Below are 8,042 nucleotides of genomic sequence, written 5' to 3' on the forward strand. Positions count from 1 at the left end.
TCGGAGAGAAAAATAGGAAAGGGGATAGCATTTGAAATGTAAATGAAGAAAATATCTAATAAAATGTAAACAAAACACAAAACAAAACAAATAAATGAGAGAAAATAAAACAGGCATGGTGGCTATGATGGCATGCCCCTGTAGTTGCAGCACTAGAAAGGTAAAAGATATGAGTATTGCTGGGGCCTGGGGCTTACTAGTCAGCCAGCCTAGACAAATTGAGGAATTCTGGGCCAATAAACCTTGTCTCGAAAAAACAAGGCAGACATCTTGTGAAGAATAAAACTGGAGGTGGCCTACACACACACACACACACACACACACACACACACACACACCACATGCCTACATGCATGCACATCTACATACATATATGCCCTTACACACGAATAGCAGCTATCTACAGAATATCCATTATTCATCTACACAGTGGTTGAGATTACCACAGACACATGACCCCTTTCCTGTCTTTAAGAAGTTCAGACTAGTTTTAGAGAAAAGCACCATTGCATGTGCAGACAAAGGAATTGTGTAATAATAAAGAATGAAGCTACAACTCGAGTATAAGCGGCAGGTTCTTAACTAGCCGGCAACAGAACTGGTGTTGAGTACATCAGGAAGAAAATCTTGGGGAAGCCGTGTGCTTTCTGAAAGGCGCAGCGAAATATGGGTTTGAATGATGCAAATGGGAACAAAGTGGTGAGAGATAAAGATTGTGTGGCACTAGGGATCAGACAATGGCACCCCTGCCATCCTCTGCCCTGGAAAGGAGGGAGACCTAGCCATTTTGTCTGCTAGAAGATTAGATCTTTCTGAACTTAGCCAAGAGCTTCTACCTATATTTCTAGAGACAGTAAGTTTCTTTTTTTCCCTTTTTTTTATTAGATGTTTTCTTCATTTACATTTCCAATGCTATCCCCTTTCCTAGTTTCCTCTCTGAAAGTCCCCTATACCCTTCTCCCTCCCCCTGCACCCCAACCCACCCACTCCCACTTCCTGGCCCTGGCATTCCCCTATACTGGGGCATAGAATCTTCGCAAGACCAAGGGCCTCTCCTCCCATTGATGGCCGACTAGGCCATCTTCTGCTACATATGCAGCTAGAGCCATGAGCTCATATTGTTGTTCCTCCTATAGGGCTGCAGACCCCTCTAGCTCCTTGGGTACTTCCAATGGATGACTGTGAGCATCCACTTCTGTATTTGCCAGGCACTAGCATAGCCTCACAGGAGGCAGCTATATCAGGGTCTGAGACAGCAGGTTTCTTGAGAGTACCTTGATTTCATGGTTGACTTTGATCCTCAACTTCACACATCCTGGAGTCACCTGGGAAAGGAGTCTCAATGGAGGGACTGCCCAGATCAGACTGGCTTGTGTCTGTCTGTGTCTGTGGGGCGTTGTTTTGATATATGGGAAGGTTCTGATCCCTGGGCGGCTAGTCTTGGGCTATGAAATAAAGCCAATTAAGCAGGAGCCAGCCAGCTAGCAACTACCATCCAGCTAACAACCAAACTCCTCTGTGGTTCCTGCTGTATCTTAGTTATGAATGGATTCCCTGGATGGAGGTGATGCTGGGTGAACTGGTGAGCTGTCCTGCCTTCAGGTTCTTGCCTCACCTTCGCTCAGTGATGAACTGTGAGTTTGGAAGCATAAGATGAAACAAACCCTTTCCTCCCCTAAGCTGCTTTTGGTCATGGGATTTATCAGAGCAATGGAATGAAACCAGAACCCTTGCTCACATGGTCTAACCTTAAAGACATCTGAGAAGTAGAATTTTAGCTTTCTGGCCTTATTATGACTTGGAGTTAACTGCGAGAGTGCTGGAGTGGAGAGGAGAAAGTTAGACTTGCAGTATTTATTGTAAAGTAGGTTGCTGGCATCCATTACAGAGAAGATGCTGGCTGGGCCTAACATTGGGTTCTCAGTCACGCTGACAGCCTGACTTCAGCCAACCTTTGCTATGTGAGAGGACCTGAATGCCAGATGACAGAAATGGTCATAGAAGCCTTTGTGGGTCAAACCCTAGAAGTCTTGGAAGTCATATGAAGAGAAAGGACATCAGCAGTGTGGACCAGGTTGATTCTGACCTCTCAAAATCTATATCCAAGATCCCTTCCTACTTAGCTACCTAGAGCAGCCCTGGCCCCTGCCAGCGATGTCACCTTCGTTTTACAGTAGAAGTCTAGCAGGTCTTTTCCATACACACTTGCCCTCTACCATGCATGCTTCACCGTGTAAAGGGGCCTATCTTTCTCAGGCATGTGTGGCGTCCCAGCCTCCCTTTAATGACTTTCATTGATCTTTGGATCAAAATCTTTATCTGAAAAGTGACACCAATTCCTTCAGTTTAGCTGCCTGTCCCCTCTCTCATACTTGGCATGATTTCCCACAACCCTACATTTCCTTTAAGGAACTGAAGTCCTCAGGGTGGGACTCCTACAACTTGCCTCTTGGATCTCAAGAACCCTTTCCCCTTGTCTCCCAAACCTCATGTGGTGTGAGGACAGCCAGCACACTGAAATTCTCAGTGACAATGGTCTCTAGGAGATGACACCACACTTAGATTTGCTCTGTCCAGAACACCCTTCCTTCCCTATCCTGACAGGCTAACAAAGCCCTTCGCAAGCTCTAGCTCTGAGGCTGGGGACAAGCTCTTCGTGGGGACAGCCCTCTATACTGGTCTCAGAGGCTATAACCCTTGTGTCTCACTTCTCCCCATGAATACTGTTTCCTGCAAGCTGAGCTGCACACCTTGGGTTTCTGCATTTAGCTCAGGACCTGCTCAATACAAGTTGACTGGAAAAGACTGTATAGACCTTTAAAAGAACAAGAAGAAGAAGAAGAAAAAAAAGCAATCCCCTACACAGAGAGCCGCAATAAAGAAAATGTGTTCTACTACCACCTTGGGACCTCAATTAATGTGCTTCTCTTCTCGTGAGTCCTCGCTTCAAACAAACAGAATCTGACAGGCCGAATTAAATCATTTATCTTTCTAGTTCTCCGCCTTGGCTCTAACGCTAGTGTAAAAGCCCTGATATTTCATAAGAAAGTGGCAAAAACAAGAGCTGAGGCCTGGGCCCTCGACTTTTATCTGCTTGTGTGGTCCATAAATACAGATAATATGGGAGAAAGGGTTTGCTCCCGATGCAGCTGTTACCCAGGCAGAATTAAATACCAAGTTACCAAGGGTTTGTTTCATCTTAGTGTGTGTGTGTGTGTGTGTGTGTGTCAGTGTGAGCAGCAAGAGACAAGAGATCAACATCCAGTGTCGGTCCTCGAGAGATGGCTACCTTTTTTAAAGATGCGGTTGCTCAGTATTCTGAAACTTCCCAAGTAGGGTTGGCTGGCCAGTCAGCAAGCCCCAGGAGCCTGCTGTCTCTGCCTCAACATTAGAATTACAAGTGTGTGCCACCAAGCCCAGCTTCTCACTACATGGGACCTGGAAATCGAACTCAGATCCTTACTCTAGCAAGGCAACTACTTTACCAACTGAACTATCTTCCCAGCTCTCATAAAAACCCTTTGGTTTTTTATAAATGCCTAAGGGGAGACAGACAGACAGACAGACAGACAGAGACTGTACATCTGTGTATGTGTGTGAATCTGAGTGTATGTATATATGTATGTATGTGTCTGTGCATCTGTGTGTATGTATATATGTGTGTATGTATGTGTCTGTATGTGTGCATCTCTGGGTGTGTGTGCATCCGTGTGTGTATCTGTGTTTTTACATGTGTATACACAAACATGCTATCCAATTCTACCTTTTTGTTGCTGCTGTTGTTGTTGATTACAACTCCAGGAGCTCTAGCAACAAAGGAAACTGCCAGAAACACAGTGCCCTTCTGCTAAGTGTTCTGTTGCACACTTTAATGCCTTTCATGTGTGACCAAGCCTGGGCCGCCGCCGAGACACCATTTACACACAGCCCTGCATAGCTTAATACCTAGATCAAGCTTTCTCCGGTTTTGTTTTCTGAGGCAAACCAGGTTTGTTTGCCTTCCATCACTGTGTGTGACTAACCACATCAGGAGGATTTCCCTTGCTCTCTATCGCTAGGCCCCTAAACCAGGGCCCTCCGAACTGCCCTGAAACAGATCATAGAGACGTCGGGTTTGGAAGCCTGCAGTATTTACTTTTCCCCTAAATAACAAAAATATCCTAAATACCTATTTACGGCCCACTATTTGGAAAGGGATCGCAGGGATAGAACCACTCAGTAGATAATCCCAGGCAGATCTATGGATTCAAACTGTTTTTTCCCCATCAAATCTTTGTCTGGAAGCTGCAGATCAGTCCAAATGCTGCAACTCACCTTTGCTGAGCTCTGGAGATTGAGACATCAGAGTGATGATGTCAGGGTCCCTCGGGGAGAAGTCAGGCAGTGGGGACTTGATACTGAGGAAGGAGCATCGAGGGAGGTACCGAAGGCAGGCTGCAGAGTCCAGGGCTTCTTAAGCACGGCTGGGCACACAAACTACCAGGGATCCCTGGGAGACAGATGCTGGCCCGGCTGGGCTAGGATGGGGCTTACGTACTTGTATTTTCTAGAAAGCTCCTGGCGTTGCTTGGCCTGCCTCAGCCTGAAGCTCACGATTCCAGGAAGTTTTAGGCTTGGAGATTTGAATCGCACAGGAGAGGCTGGGAGTCACTGTCTTAGAAGCTGGCACTCCTGGCCAAGGTATCAGATGCACCTGATCTGGAGACTTTACTGTGTGGTGATGTTAGGATCTGTGATCCAGGTCTACCCAGAGGATTAAATTGTCATATTTATATTTATCCTATATGAGTGCACACCACAACTCACACTCAAGAATGCTTGCCCGAGGGTTGGAGAGATGGCTTACTGGTTAAGAGCTCTGGCTGCTCTTCAGGAGGTCCTGAGTTCAATTCCTAGTAACCACATGGTGGCTCACAACCATCTGTAATGGGATCCAATGGCCTCTTCTGTTGTGTCTGAAGACAGCGATTGTGTACTCATATACATAAATAAATAAATCTTAAAAAATAAAAAAGAATACTTGCCCTCAAAGAGACACCAAATAGCTGCTATGCACAGGAGATTTGTAGGTCTCAGTGAAGACTGGAAGACCAATACAGTTCTCCTGTTGTGGACCTCGGGGTTTAATGGGTTGAGAGACACATAAGTAGGACATCAACAAACAAGGTATTTGAGATGTGGATATAGAGAGAGACGCCATCATCCTTGATATGATAGATATTACAATGACATCTCAGAAAACTAGGGGGTGGAGTAAGTTCCGAGTCCTATTTGAATGTCAGGGAGGAGGTGACGCCGAGTAAGCTAGAGTCACATTTATTTAAATCTCCACATAGAACATAGCAGCTCGAGGGAACGGTGATCAGCAGCTCTTGCCTAACACAGCCTTATAAAGATGGGGCAGAGAGCAAGCAGCCAGGGTCTGGAGTAAGAGGCCGGTAGGGTGATCCTGACTTGACACCAGCATCCTTTGACCTTCTCTGCAAGACAGGCAGGGACACCTGCCTGTAGGAAATGAAATGGGCACCCAGCCCACAGGGGACCTTGAATGATTTCTTCTGTCCCTGTGATCACCGAGTGCTGGGTTCTAGACGTGTTTGAGTGTGTGCGCCCCCCCCCCCCAGTTGTATGGCCTTGAGGCAGTCACAAAAGAAGCGATAGGGTGTTTAGGACAGACAGACCTACCGAAGTGTTCAAGTGATGGCAGGTAAGCTCTCTGAAGGGACTGGTGGAGCTCTCCTGAGACCTTGGTTAACTGAATGAGTGAATCTGAGCCTCAGTGTAACCTTGTGGTGGAGCCCTGGTCCAAGGCTAGCAGCTAGTCCGGAAGCCGAGACAGGCCCTGAGTCCCCTACGCATGCTCACTTAGCTCTGCGTCTGCCATAGGGTCTCTCTCACAGGCAAAGTGGGAGGAGCTAGCTAGAAGTTAAGCAGTGCCTGGGGATCTTGGGGCTCATGAGTGCCCGCCTGCCATGTTGAAGGCTTGCTTCTAGCCTGATCTCCATTTTCATGTCTATGGAAGGTGTGGAACTTTTGGGGGAAAGGTCTTCCTGTTATTGGGACATGTGTTTTAAATAGATTGTGGGAGTCTCATCTGATGTCAATTTTGTCAGATTGGTGAGATTCAAAACCATTATGGTAACATACGTACGGGTGTGTCTATGAGGGTGTTTCTAGGAAAGTTCAATTGAGCTGATGTCTCACAATAACTTCCATTGCTAAGAAGAAACACCAAGACCAAGGTGACTTTCAAAAGAAAATGTTTACTGGGACTCACAGCTCCAGAAGGTTAGAATCTTTAAGTATCATGGATGGCAACATGGCAGCAGACAGGAAGGCTTGGTGCTGGAGCAGTACCTGAGAACTTACATCTCATTCACAAGCATCAGAAAGCTAACTGAATAGTGTGGGCTTTAAAACCTCAAAGCCCACCCCCCCAGTGACACACTGACTCCCAACAAGGCCACCCCCTAATCCTTTCCAACGAGTCCTACCCAGTGGGAACCACACGTTCAAATACAGCAGCCTACAGGGGCCATTCCCATTTAAACCACTACAGTTGGGAAAACGCACTCTGAACTCTTGGTTGTTGTTCAGTCTGGACCCCTAGCTGGTGGATCCATGCTACCAATATTCAAATGCACAGTGTTCGGCTCTCTCTGCTTCCTGACTGTGGGCTCAGTGTGTCCAGCCACTCTCACATTCCCTATGTCTGTCCGTGACAGACATGTCCCCTCCGATTGTAAGCTTCCACAGGCTCTTTTTTCCTACCTTGCTTTTTGTCAGGTATTTGGTCATAACTAGAAGTGTAATTGATGCCTTTGGTCTCTTCATTTCTTTCTCCTCCCAGACGTAAGGTGAGCAGTTGTCTTCACCATGAAATGCTGCCATCATCCCAAAGCAAAACCAAGAGCCAGGATACACCTTACCCTCGTCACAAGTTGGTCATCTCGGGTATTAGCAACACCAATGGATGTCTCGATGTGGAAAGGTGATTGCCGCCAAGTCTGAAGTTTGAGTCTGAGACCCACATCATGAGAAACCCAAGAGAGACCCAATTTCTGCAGGTTGGAGGAAGGAACCACTCTAAAGTAGAAGGTCACCCCCTCCCAAACTCTCTAACACAAAAACTCCCTCTCCCTCCCTTCCTCCTCCCTCCCTCCTCCTTCTTCTTCTTCTTCTTCTTCTTCTTCTTCTTCTTCTTCTTCTTCTTCTTCTTCTTCTTCTTCTTCTTCTTCTTTTCTCTCTCTCTCTCTCTCTCTCACACACACACACACACCGCTTCCAATGCACTCAGACTCCCTTTCCAGTTTGGCTGCTCTGAGCAGCTGCTAACAGCTGGAAACAGGCAGCAGTCAAGGGCCTGCAGGAAAGTGCAGAGGAGCCTCAGCAGCCCAGCTCTCCCTCCCTGGGGCTTCTGCCTAGCCTGACCTCCAGGGAAAGAGTAAAGACTGGGATCGCCCATGCACAGAATGTCCCAGTATTTGGAACTTGCTCCACCACTTCCTGGGGGGCCTCCCATCCTAGGCTGGGCCATTGGTTTCCTGTGAATGTTCTACCAGGGTGCTCCTTGTGTCTTCAGTGGAGAATCAATGCAGCCAGACGGCCTGTCTCCAGTCCCTCCCTCTACCCTGTAGGACCAAACCAACCTGACATCTTTTTTTTTTCCTCTTGAATTTAAGAGCCCTGCAGACGCAAGGATCCTTTTAGCTTTTAACATATTTAATAATTTATTATTTATCTGATATTTTTGTAAATGTATTCCTCAGATCAGGACTTTGCCTCTGCAGCTTCCAATTTGCACCTATCTGACATCGTTTATCTTCCAGTCCCTTGATGCTCTGGAGGGCGGGTTTCCTCTTTAACACTTCCTTAGAGTCCTAATGAACTTCCGTGTTTCAGTCACTCAGGGAGCTGGCACACACACACACACACACACACACACCCTTTTGCAATTTTCCTCCTCTCAGGCATACAAATCATACGTGCCACTAATACAGTGTTGATTTCTCCCTAGGTTGCTTCTTTTTTTTTTAAAAGAT

Source organism: Mus caroli, chromosome 5 (genome assembly GCF_900094665.2).
Source record: "Mus caroli chromosome 5, CAROLI_EIJ_v1.1, whole genome shotgun sequence".
Classification (NCBI taxonomy): Eukaryota; Metazoa; Chordata; class Mammalia; order Rodentia; family Muridae; genus Mus; species Mus caroli.